This window comes from Dromaius novaehollandiae, chromosome 1 (assembly GCF_036370855.1).
Source record: "Dromaius novaehollandiae isolate bDroNov1 chromosome 1, bDroNov1.hap1, whole genome shotgun sequence".
Classification (NCBI taxonomy): domain Eukaryota; kingdom Metazoa; phylum Chordata; class Aves; order Casuariiformes; family Dromaiidae; genus Dromaius; species Dromaius novaehollandiae.
The window spans coordinates 29,857,163-29,869,916 of NC_088098.1; positions in this window are offsets into that span (position 1 = coordinate 29,857,163).

Sequence of the window (12,754 nt, forward strand, 5' to 3'; positions counted from 1 at the left end):
GATTTATTTTTTATTCCTAAATTTACTTCCAAAGTTTTCTTTTACATTACTTTGTCCCTTTTTAATCCTCTCTGATGACAGAATTATCTGTTCCCATCATTGCAGCTAACCAAGTCACCAGATCAGTGATTTGTTCTTATCCTGATAGTTCCCATCCTCTTGTTCTTTTTCCCACAGTAACAATAATAAAATAACATATTTTTTTAATTAAATAACCTCCGAGTGAAATGTATAAGCAATCTTTGTAGCAGGTGTCCTCTCTTCGAGGGAATCTCTCATCATGGAGCTAGAGAATTGTGCTCACTCTTACTATGTCTATTACTACAATTATTATACAAATACTACATTTAATTATACAATTACAATTTACTACAATTACGTGATTCCTTTATTTGCAGAGTGGCCCTGCTTCAAAAAAAGAGGCAGAGGATATATCCACCCCAGGGCTGTAAACTAGGAGGTGGAAGACAGAGGTTTGAATGCTCTCAAGCTGAGGAGAACAAATGTGCCAGGTGGTTTGGTTTTGTTTTCTGTGACTGCATTTTTAAAGAAGGGTATAGCTGGTCCATGAGTTTAGAAGAAACCGTGGAGGCACTGGACAGCAGAAGCTATACAGAGCCTAGACTGCAAATTCCAGTCTGGCACATGAGTCACTTTTACAGCCCCAAATCAGATACCAAAGTACCAAAGGACACAGATGTTTGAAACACCTCTCGTTTCTGCCTTTCTTGCATGCTGGTGCTGCTTAGACTCAGTTGGGTGACTGTCAAGAATCTCGTTCTGAGGTGCTCATTTCTCCTCAGGCATTGTATAAGGACTTGCTCAGGAGCATGGGTGCCACGCTGCAAGCCACATGTCTTGGCATTAGGTACTCCTGGGTGACCATGTTCAGTTATGAAGCCAGGCTGTAAAATTTTAGATTTGCTCTGGTTTAATCAAAGACATGTTTATTTTATTGAAACACATTGAAATGTAAAAATAGTCAAGCTGTACAGTCCAGCACTGCTCATTGTCTGTATTACTCTTCATAATGCAAACATGGAAAATTGTCTCAGTTCATTGTCAAATGAATTCAGGCTTACTGTTCCACCCATCACATAGGAAATACTTGTTTTTAACAAACTGATTTGTCAAGCAGCAGTCAAGTCTGTTCCTCATCTTCTGAGTCACATATATGCAGATATACAGCTTACAGAATCACTTGCTTTTGAAATGGGGACTTGTTTAGCTGATCACCATTTTCTTCTCCTTAAGGGTGCTGCAGTGTTCTCTGGCAGATGTAACTGCAGATGAACCAGGGCACTGACTAAAATAATCATTAACTGTCAAGCTGGTATTTAATATTTTGTGCCTCTTTCCTTTCCTTTTTCTTTCTTTTCATGGGCGACTGATATTTTGACTCTAAGCTTTCCTCTACAATGTGAGCACCTTATGAAAACCAGAGAGTCAAAAAGCTCTTTTTAATGCTAAATGAATTGATGTTACACTGATCCTATATCCCACCTTGTCTTCAGTGTGAAGAAAACAGATTTTCTACTACTTCCAAAATATGAGAAGGAATCATAGGCACTAAAAGACTAAATGCTAAGCTCTGAGAGGTATTTAGGAGAGCTGCCAAAGGACACAGGAGTAATGCTTGGGAACCTGGATCTGCTAAGTCCTAGTCCAAAGCCTTCATTGCAGTTCATCCTTTCTGTTTCTCACAGGAGAATAGGACAGGGTTTCAAAGAAGACCACATCAGGGCAACCTGATACGCTGCTGCAGGCTGTGTTATAACCTGGTGTCAGCACTGCTGTGGTTCAACCACTTGAAATGATTCCTTTCTGGATATTTTGGAAAATCCTTTTGAATGAAAGGTGCTATAGCCCCCAGAAATAAGATACCAATGCTATTGCTGATTTAAATGAAAATCACTGTGCTATCAGTGTGTGTAGATCATTGTGCTGTCAGTGTGTATAGTTACCTGGCTTATTACTTGGAGATTTGGCCTTCCTTTTTCATTTGTATGAATATCTTTGATCTCAGTTAATACCTCTATTTGGAGATTTAGACAGCTGTAGTGTAAATACAAGGGGTGGCATTGTTTTCATAATGACAGGGATTTCCTCACCTGCTATTTCATGTTATCTTATAATTCAGTTAAATCAAGTGTTCTTATTTTCAGGAATCAGCTGCTGCTTGACAAAGCCACAATTTGGATCAAAAGAGGAAGGACAGAGTATTTTCGCCTATAGAATACTGCATTTAACGCCAGTTGCTTCTGCCAGTCACTTTCATTCAATTATCTCACATAATTAAAAGATCATCTAAACAGATACTGCAGGTGGCTACAAAATTAGTGACCAGTGGAAAAATGCAGAAATTTCTGGGTTTGTGCCTAAAATGTCAGCAGATGAAAGCCATCACCATATGACTGCATGTTTCTTTATCTGAGATAATGACTATATACATTCAGACAAATTAAATTGTGAACTAAGGCCCACATCACAGTAGTCAGCTCCATCACCTTTTGCTGAGAAACATGATACTTATGTTGGTGTCAGTGATAATTAGATCAGGTTCTCAGTCTATCTCTGAATAACAGTTCGACCCTCGATGCTTGTTCAGTCAAAATAAATTATGGCATTGGGGCTACTTCTGAAAAGGGCTGTAATATTCAGGATCTATTTTACTTGTTTGTTAAAGCAAAGTGACTATCAAAGCAACTGTTTAACAATACTGTACAGGAGAAACTGCATCGGAAATGTTAAGGTTCCATAGCCAAATGCACAGAGATAGAAAACACTAGTAAACACTACTGTGACAATGCATTAGGAAATAACTTTAGTAAAATCTCTGCATCCTGTGATTCCACACAAGCAGTTATTCAAAATGTTCTTTGATACCCAGCATTCAGTGCACAGCTCTAGGCTCCATACCAGAGTTCAACCCCTGCTCTGAAGAGATTTATTGAGTTCCTCAAGGGCATTTCATCACATTATAGCACCATGCATGCCTCACAAACAACAAGCAATTTTTTGCAAAAAGTTAATAAAGTTGCGGAATCATTCATCCCCCCATGGGGAAGCAGAAATTAAATAAAAAAACCTACATCAACTTTAGGTGCCCAAGCTGACGCCCACAGTTGAATATTCACAATAAAGAAAGTCCAAGGATCATTACTTTCAATTTCAGTTCACCACTCTGCATTTCTGCAGATCAGATCCCATGGTCTCAAAAAAGCTTCCCTTGAAAGCAAGGAAACATTTGTATAAAGTCTGTGGGTAAATGTCTTGACAAATACTACACAGGAATTCTGTGCTAGAGGCAAGGGCAGAATCTAGTCCCACAGCATTCAGCTGCTATAATTCCATGTTTTACAATTCTATATTCAACTGCCCAAAACAAAAGACCGTTTTTTCTTTCTCTATGGACCCCTATATCATAAGCTGAGATCACAAGACAAAGCCTCTTTCACTACGCGGTTCTTAGTCTTCATCAGAGCTCTATCCTTCCTTTGCAGTTTCCTGTGGGAAAAATAATTGATGAAGAACTGTATAATAACAGTGACACACAAGAAGATTCCATTAGGTTTGCACAGGGAATCTCAGTTTTGACTTTTTTTTTTTTCTTGCAACCATGTTCTTTTAATGCAGTTTCTAGGCAGTAATTTCCTAGGCTTTTAAGAAAAACACACAGAAAACCCCCAAATCCTCTAATGTGGAATTGCAAATTATGCAACATAATAATGCAAATTATACACATAATCTCCCTACATACATAGCAAGGGTTAAGACCAGGCTCAAGGCTAGGAAAGCCTTGCTTGGTCTGCCCACATTATTGACCGTGGTCTCTGTTGTAGCTAGGCTCAGAACATTAATATTGTTTAGAAAAAGCCAGCCTCAAGCTATCCGCTAGGGGTGAATCTGTAAGTGTTCTTGGCTCAGTGTAGCCCTGATCCATACGAACCAGATAAAGAGCTTGGCTCTGCTCTAAAACGTCTAGAACAGCCAAACCTTCCCCTTCGGGAAGTCTCTGGATCTGGCTTCATGCAAGGCTTCCAGAGAGGCCTGATTTGCTTGGGCAGTTCTGAAACATAAGAAACACCTCAGTTTTTAATGGAAATTCAGTATTTTGTCTTGAATTTCTCTATATTCCTCCCAGTTTATTGCCCCAGGAACTTACCCATTATCCTTTAAATTATACCACATCCAGGGCCCCTTAAAATAGACTTTTACAGATTTCCTGATTATCTCATTACAAAATAGTACCACAATAACCTAGTAAATTCTTTATAAATAACTATATTGTGCGTGTTAATTGGTATAGAGGAAACATCAACAGGATGGAGCTGTATTTTGCACCAGTTAGGAACCCCACAAAGCAGCATATTCATTTCTGAGTCTATTAATACATATGTGTTTTTATTTTTCCCCCTATATAGATCTGTTCTTAAATAGGTAATTAAGCCATAAAGATGGAAAAACTGCAGTAAATTGTGCACACATTCTGACTCCTATTAGCCACTGTCATGCAAATTGCTCTCCTGCAGTATAGGAATAATCTGTATGCAGTTAAGATAAGCAGATCCACATGAACGTGGGGATCCAATGCAGAGATCTCAATCATGGAAGAGTCAACAGAGAGCCCCAGAAGAGCCTCTCTGCCTCAGACGTCCTGGGGAACCAGAAACGGGGCCGAGAGCTCCTCTGAAGCATGCATGTGCGTGTGTGTCTGTATGTGCAGTCTCTACTGGAATGGGATTCATATGAATTTTATCAATCTGATGTTTTAGAAATGAGGAACGCATATCAAATTATTTTATAGCAAGCATGTGTCAATGTACTTTTTACAGCACAGAATAGGAGGAGTGGGACACTTCACAAATCTCACGCCTTCTTCTCCATACACGCACCCCTGGAGAGCAGCAATTCTTTTGACGGATCACCTTGTTTCACTGCACTTTATGTCCATGTGGGTCTCCTTGTAACCTTTGTGGTTAGAAACTGAGGCACGCAAAATCGAATGCCCTTCCCACACACATACTTGCGGTGAATTTGTCTGTCTGGCTCTGATTTTACTTCAGCATTCCTACACAGCCACATGGTGGTCTTTCATCAGGAACCTCAGCACAATGTGTTGTTTTATTCTTCACTCACTTGTTAAAAAATAGGTCAGTCTGGAAATCTCCTGTTCAATGCCTAAAAGCAATTTAAATCCAGGAATCAAATTTCTTGTGATGTTTTTACCTCAGATGGGCAATTATGCTGATAATAAACTGAGTCATGAATTGTTGCTGCACCTGCATAATTTGTCTGTCTGAAAATAAGAAAGCTAGAAGACACAGCAAATTACTTGTGTATTACAGAGGAAAACATAAAAGGGGCTAGTAAATACTGTTGTTTTGGAAGACAGCTGAGGTTCTGGCAGAGCAGAAACGTTAATCTGTTCTCTTTGGGTTGCCCTTCTCAGCATTGTAACATTAGAAGAGAGTTACGATGAAAGTGAAGATTGCCTGCCACAAAAGAAAGGGCTTGGATATAATGTTTTCACAATTCTTTCCTGATGGTAGCATAAGAGGCCACAGCATAAAACATAGTTATCCTACACAGTAAGGGATTTACCTTCCATGTCTGCATTGCTTTAATATGTGGGGCAAAAGGGAGAAGCTTTCAAGCATAAAAAATTTGCACATTCATCTGATTCTCATTTTTTAATTCATTAGAATATTTTATACTCTGTGCAGAGTACCTTTTTTTGCTTCATTTCGGGAAAAGCACTTCATCTGTTTGCTCAGCTAAGCCTTGAAAGCACTAAGGACAAACCTGTCCTTTGAAGATGACAAATCACTTCACAGCTCCTGAACAGAACCAGCATCACAAAGGTCCTAACAGAAAAAGCAGGTATCAGCCGTAGGCCAGCTGCTTTGCCAAAGCAAATATGCCCCGCTTCTGCAAGAGTATTTTTCTTATCTTTGTTAAAGTCTTTGTTTCTGGGACAAGTTTCTGGGAGCTGCTGGATCTCCCCTTGCTCTGTCCAGTTCCCTCAAGTCCAATAGTGGAAATATTCCCAATATTGGGAAGCTCTCAAGGGTCGAAGGTGGAAGGTGAAATGAAGAACTCAGCATTAAATAAGAGTTTACTCTTTTACTGCAAAAATACAAGACGTGGGGAGAAGAGAAGGGGGAAGTTAGTGAAATAGTTTTTTCCTCAATTAACTGATTAGCAAGCAGTGAAAAGCAGCTATAAAGCAACAACGGCATGCAACCAAGGTATTTTTGGTTTTTTTTGAGAAGAAACGGAAAAATAAAATGAGCAGCATAAAATAAAACCGGTTGAAGCTGGGAATACTATAATTACACTGAGGCTGCTGCTGCAGTGATCCAGACCAGAATCATGCTTTTTCTCCATTAGGTTCTCTTTTATTTGAAACTACCCCTTTAATCAGGGCAACTTTGTTCCTTGAAAGCCCACACTCCCCTGTGCTATATATTCCCTGGAGTATCTCAACTGGCTCCTGTCAGTCAAGCTGACATGCCAGAAAGCAAGAAGAGATAGCTCTTCATTTTCACGACTAGCTCTGGAAATGCCAGATCCTGAAGTGATCGCAGCCAACCATTCCTGTCCCTCAAGAGCATATTTACAGCCTTGCACACTCATCCACCCGTCCGTGACACAAGTACAAAACACTCCCTCTGGTCTGCTTTGCCATAGGGGCAAAAGCCTATTTAAATTGCAAGGCAGCATCCATTGGAGCGCATAAGTATCCAGTTTCTACACCTCCCAACATTTCGTGTGATAATCCCTGTTGCTTTTTTTTTCAGTACTGTTGATTTCATTCCTCTTCTGCACCCCAGCTTTTATCAGAGCTGATATTTCAGAACTTATTTGCCTTCTTTCAAGCAAAGATAACAGTTGTTTACTACCAGTCAGAAGCTGAACTGATTGATGCACCTGCACAGAGAAATATTGAGTTAAATGGAGCTATGTCCATTTACACAAGTAGATCTAATTCTTTATCTCTTACTGACCCTGTAGACTTTCTCTTCTGTAGACTTTTCTCTGCCCGGGGGAGCCGGGGCAGCCCCAGCCCCCAGGGCATCAGGCACTGCCGACCAGGGGGCCAGGGCTGGTGAGAGTAACTGGGGTCAGAAATTTCGTTCTTAGTATAAGCAAAATCCTTGAGAAGTCTGAATTCCCTCACTAGCTCATTGCTGCTGCTGGGCATGTAGGAATTGAACTAAATATTTCCTCATTTTCTCATCGCAGATCTCTGATGCTCTGAAACAAGGTCCTCATCAGAGACAATCTTTTACCTTTCTCACCGCTAGGACCCAAAATGCTCAGCATGGGCATGCAGATGTGCTGGTCCCTTGTTCCAAAACAACATAGTGACGACAACGAACTGAGTGGAGTACAGAGCCAAACCAGGAGCTTTCAAATCCTATGAACACTTTAAGTAGCTAAAAAATATTCTAAGCTGCTGCTCTCTCTTCAAAGTATTTCTTACATCTTCAACTTGACTTCAGATTACTGGTAGCTGTAATGTGCACTTTCTACAGAGTTACTTCACTATATAGTAGATATCTAAGCTATTTAAGTATATAGCTGTGTATTACATACTATGTGAAAGGGATGAAAAAGTTCTGGTCTATAAGCCAGATAGGCGTAGTGGGCTCATCTGAGAGGACAGGATGAGTGGGCACTTTGGTAAGTGTGATCTCCTTGGAAAGAGCTGCCATGGCTTCTGCCAAGTGCTGCTCTTGGAGCTGTGTGGAAAAGACAGCAGCCACACAGCAATGCCCGATGCAGCTGATAAGGTGTACCTGGGCTCCCAGCAGGCGCTTGACAGTCCTTCACCAAGCACCTTTAAGCAGCCATTGCATAAGCTCGAAGGCCCTGCAATGCATTTCGCTGTGCATTAAGGCTGTAGCACTGAGGTGACTGAGACTGCAGATGCTGCTGAGTTACTCAGGATAATAAAGATGAAGGCAGAGAGTGATGGACTGCAGAAAATCCTTCTGAGACTAATGATGGGGAAATACATTGGCAGATGAAATTCAAAATGCTGGGCACCTGTGAAGTGCCTCATACAGACAAAAACAATCCCAGCTTCACACAAAAAATAATTTTTGACCTGACGATCACTCACCACTCAGCGGTGAAATCTTGGGATTATGACAGCTAGTTCTGACAAAATATTGCTTTGATGCTTGGGGAAGCAGAGGGTGTCAAAAAGCAAATTATTAATATTAGGGAAGGTATAGGAGCACAGCAGGTATCACTGTGGCAGTGTAGAAATCCACAATATAAATATGGAGCTGTGTGCCGTTCTGGACCCCTCATGTCCAAAAGGGTATATTAGAAACTGGAAAAGGTTCACAGAAGGACAGCCAGTATGAAAGGTATGGCCATAGGAGGAGAGGCTGCACAGCCGCTCCGCTGCAGTAAACGACTGATTTGGGGGATGCAATAGAAGCAGACAAATTGCCAGGTGGCCAGGAGGGGCTGGATGATCACTATTCCTTGTATTGAAATGCACGAGCCAAGGGCCATCAAATAAAGTCCGAAGGAGGCAATTTTGAAACAAAGAAAAGGTGATTCTGCACACAATAGGTAGCAGACATGGAACTCAGGGAAGAAGTTAAATGTATGCAAGGGAAGACTGGAAAAAACATGGGAAAGAAATCCACTGAGAGTTATTACATAGCCAACCCACATGAGGCTCAGGAAATAGTTGAGGCTATAATTGGAGGCTAAGAGAGTATTAAGGCAGGAAGTACCATATACGCTTCCCTTGCATTACCCTTTCCTAGCTGTCCACTTACAGGAACAGTTGCAGACAGGATAAGGTGCAAGACTGAGCACTGATCCGAATCATAAATGCAAATACAGTTTAATTCTATTAAACTGATTCTAAAATCACTACATAACAAATAAATTCTTAAATATAAATTCCTGTTGTGCTTTCACAAATTAATGGTTTGGCTATGTATTATTCCAGCTCTTTTTGTGTGGAGTTCTCAAATTCGGCTTATGAGCTCAACACATATATTAATGATTTCAACAGAGTTGTGAAGGTAAAAAGACAAGTGCTTTTGGGGAGGGGGGCCTGGCCTTTCAGTTGAAGAAATGTTCTGAAAGACAGAAAGAATCAATTTGTTAAAATCAGTCCTCTCTAAAACAAATTAAAAACCTTATTATTCTAGGCAGGTAGGAGCATTAGCATATAATTATTATAAGATGAAAACACATTTAAACTGCTGCAATATAAGATTCTGACTTCTCAGCACGATGCAGTAAGTAATTTCAAATGCTGTAAACCTGTGACTTCGCTGATTCTGCCTCCTTGCAAACATGACATCTGCAGACGTCTACATGAGCGAGTCATTCAGGATGACAAGCTGAACCAGCCTCCTGGAGCAGTGGCACTGAGGCCCCTGTACCTATACAATATGCAGTACACTAGTTTTACTTTGGATTAAAAACAGTCCATGATCCACAATGAAATGTATCTGTGTGTAGAGTCTGATGCAGTCCAAATGACTAATTTCTGGTTTGGACCCTTGTACCTCCATTTGGATGCAGCATGTTTGGCATGCACTTGGAGCTCGCTTTCTGGTTTTGGTTCCTCTGAAAGGAGTTGAGTTCATGCGCATCAAGCTGCCCTGTGATCTGAACCAACATGTGGGAAGGGAGGATGATTTGGGACTTTGCCTCAAAACCATACTGCTACTGTAAACCAAACTGCTATTGAAAATGCAGCCTTCAAATCTTATTCCAATTTCATATGAGTGAAAGTATTAATAGTTTCTCAGCTTGGTCCCTTGAGACTTTATTATGAGCAGAAGTTCTGCAAGAGAAAGGAAAGGAGGTCTGTGCTCATTACCTGGGTATAACAGGCCAAATCACCAGCTGACAGACCCTAAGAGGGGAGTTAATGGAGTTATATAATGGGTGACCTGAGCCAATAACCACACATCTACCTGGCTTCTGAATTGGCTTTGTGATGGGAACACAGTTTTAATCCATCTCATTCTGAAAGATCTGAAAATTTGTACGTTCTCACTGAGGATAATACTAGTTGTCAAATTTGTTATGAATTAAAAGTAACAGGATTTCACAGATTAAGAACATTTGCATTTTTCCCATTCAAATGCCCAATTATCTATCATCTATGCGGAAAAATTCAACAGGCCATTGAACTTAAAACCTCTTTTGTTAGAAACAGAATCAGAGACCTGTCTTCACTAGTATTAGCAAAGTGCTTTAAGGCTTATCAGAAAAGGGGAGTAGCAATAGAAGCATATAGTAAGATGAGAGATGACCAACGTATCAATCTTCTTCCTCAGATCAGTGTACAGTGATTATCTTCTTTTCTAAATGCAAGGGCACAGCTGTTTTGCTTATACAGATTACACTTCAAGAGCTGAGTATTGCACTCATACAACTGTCATTGAATTCAACAGTTTATATGCATAATTCTGCAAAATAGCTAGTAAGATTATGAGAATGAATTAAAAAAAAGAACACCCAAATACCCACTGGAATAAGCAGGATGTTTACCATATAAAAACTTCAATAGCTGACTTGATTTTTCCCAAGTAGAACATTTCTATTACAGGAATTTAACCCATGGAAGTACATAATTAGCTCTTTCACGTTAAAGTTGCTGAAAGAACGATTTGCTTAAGAAGATTAGTCCTTTTAGTGCTCAATAGAAGTACTGACAAATGAGCCTAAAATGATTATAGAGGAACTCTGTTAACACCATCTTCTGATCCTTTTTTTTAAAGAACATGCCTTTCAGTAAAAAATCTTTTAATCTGACCTTTTGTGTTTTTTCAAATCATGTATCAACTTTTAATATTTTATGTATTGAAATCTCATATGTGATGCTGATGCCATTAAAAATGGTTTTCAGGACTGTTTTGAGCCACATGGAAGAAGACCACAGTAGTCTGTGAAAATAAAGCTTCAGTGCTTCTGTGCTAATTTCTTCTGGTCAATGTAACTGCTTCCTTTCTGCACTATAGCACTTCACCATTTCAGTGGTGACAGGACAACCTTTTTTAAGCTGTGCCGTACCAAAAAGATTTGGGTTAAAAATAATTCTCCAGAAGAGAGGTATTTATAAGGGCAGGTGGAATACAGAAGAGGTGATACCGAAAAGCTGAAAGACGGGAACAAAGCAGTCTAAGATGGGGCAGTGGCAGGGAAATGCACTTTAAATCATTTTGGATGCATACCATAAATCCGATGTGTAAACACTGTCACAGAGCACACTCTGTAGCTATTGTTTGCATGACAGTCTATTTTCCCATATAAAAGCTAAGGGTCAAATTTTGAATTACTTATATGGACTTACAAAATAATCCTCTTAGTTAAGGCAGTGAATTATCTGGATCCTTCACTAGTACACAGTTTTATACCAGCACTGAAAGCACCGGAATTATATTTTTCCACAAGTTGAATAAATAAACTGTTTATAAACCTTGGGAGATTTATCTTGCTCAGTTGTTAGCAAGAACTGAAAGACTGAGGTCATAAACAAAACTCAATTTATAATATTAATTCTCTCTCAGTAAAATCGAGTAGACTTCTCCAGTTTACTTTTAAGTCATACTGCCATCTACAGATTGAATAAACCCTTGCAATACTCAGTTTAAGACCACAGACTGGAATTAGACTAGAGACCTCAGGAGGTTTCTACTGCATCCTGTTGCTCAAAGCAGGGTAATCCCTGAGGTCAGACCACATTGCTCAGGGCTTTATTCAGTTGGGTCTTGAAAACCTTCAAGGACGGAGACTGCACAACCTCCCTGGGCAACCTGTTCTAATGCCTGACTGTCCCCCTGTGGAAAAAGTATTTCCTTACAGTCTGAACCACTCTTGTTTCGATTAATGCCCATTATGTCTTGTTCTCCTGCTATGCACCACTGAGAAGAGCCTGGCTCCATCTTCCTGATAATCTCCCCATAGGTACTGGCAGGCCACTAATTAATCTCCCCAAAGCTGCCTCTTTTCCAGGCTGAACAAGCCCTGGTCCCTCAGCCTCTCTCCCAGAGCAAGTGCTCTGGCCCTCAAGCAGCTTGGTGGCCCTCTGCTGAACTTGCTCCAGTTTATCAATGCCCCTCTTGCACCAGAGGACCAAAATCAGACACTAACAAGTGCTGAGAAATGGGGGATAATCACGTCCCGCGATCCTCTGGCTGTGCTCCTGCTAATGCAGCCCAGGACACTGTGTGTCTTCCTTCCAGGCTTCCTGAGCCCACGCTCAGCTCACTGCCCCCAGAGCCTTCTCTGCAGAGCTGCTCCCCGTCCATCTGTCCTCAGGCCATGCTGCTGCAGGGGGTTCTTTCTTTCCAGGGGCACTGCTGTGCTCTTCTCCTGGTTGAATTTCATAAGGTTCCTGTTCGCCCATTCCTCCAGCCTGTCTAGGTCACCCTGGATGGCAGCCCTGCCCTCCCGTGTATCGACTCTTCCTCCTAGTTTGGTATCACCTGCAAACTCAAGAGTGCACCCCTTTCCCTCCTTCAGGTGACTGACAGAGACCTTAAACAGGACAGGAGCCAGGAGAGATCCCCAGTGCTATGCTTGTTACCAGGTACGGTATGATCCATTAACCACTGAACCTGATCATCTAACCACTTTTTTACCCATCTGTTTGTCTGTCCATCCAGACCATAACATCCTAACCTGGATACATGAATATTGTAAGTATAGTGTCAAAAGCCTTGCTGAAGTTGAGGTAAATGACATTTACTGCTCTCAT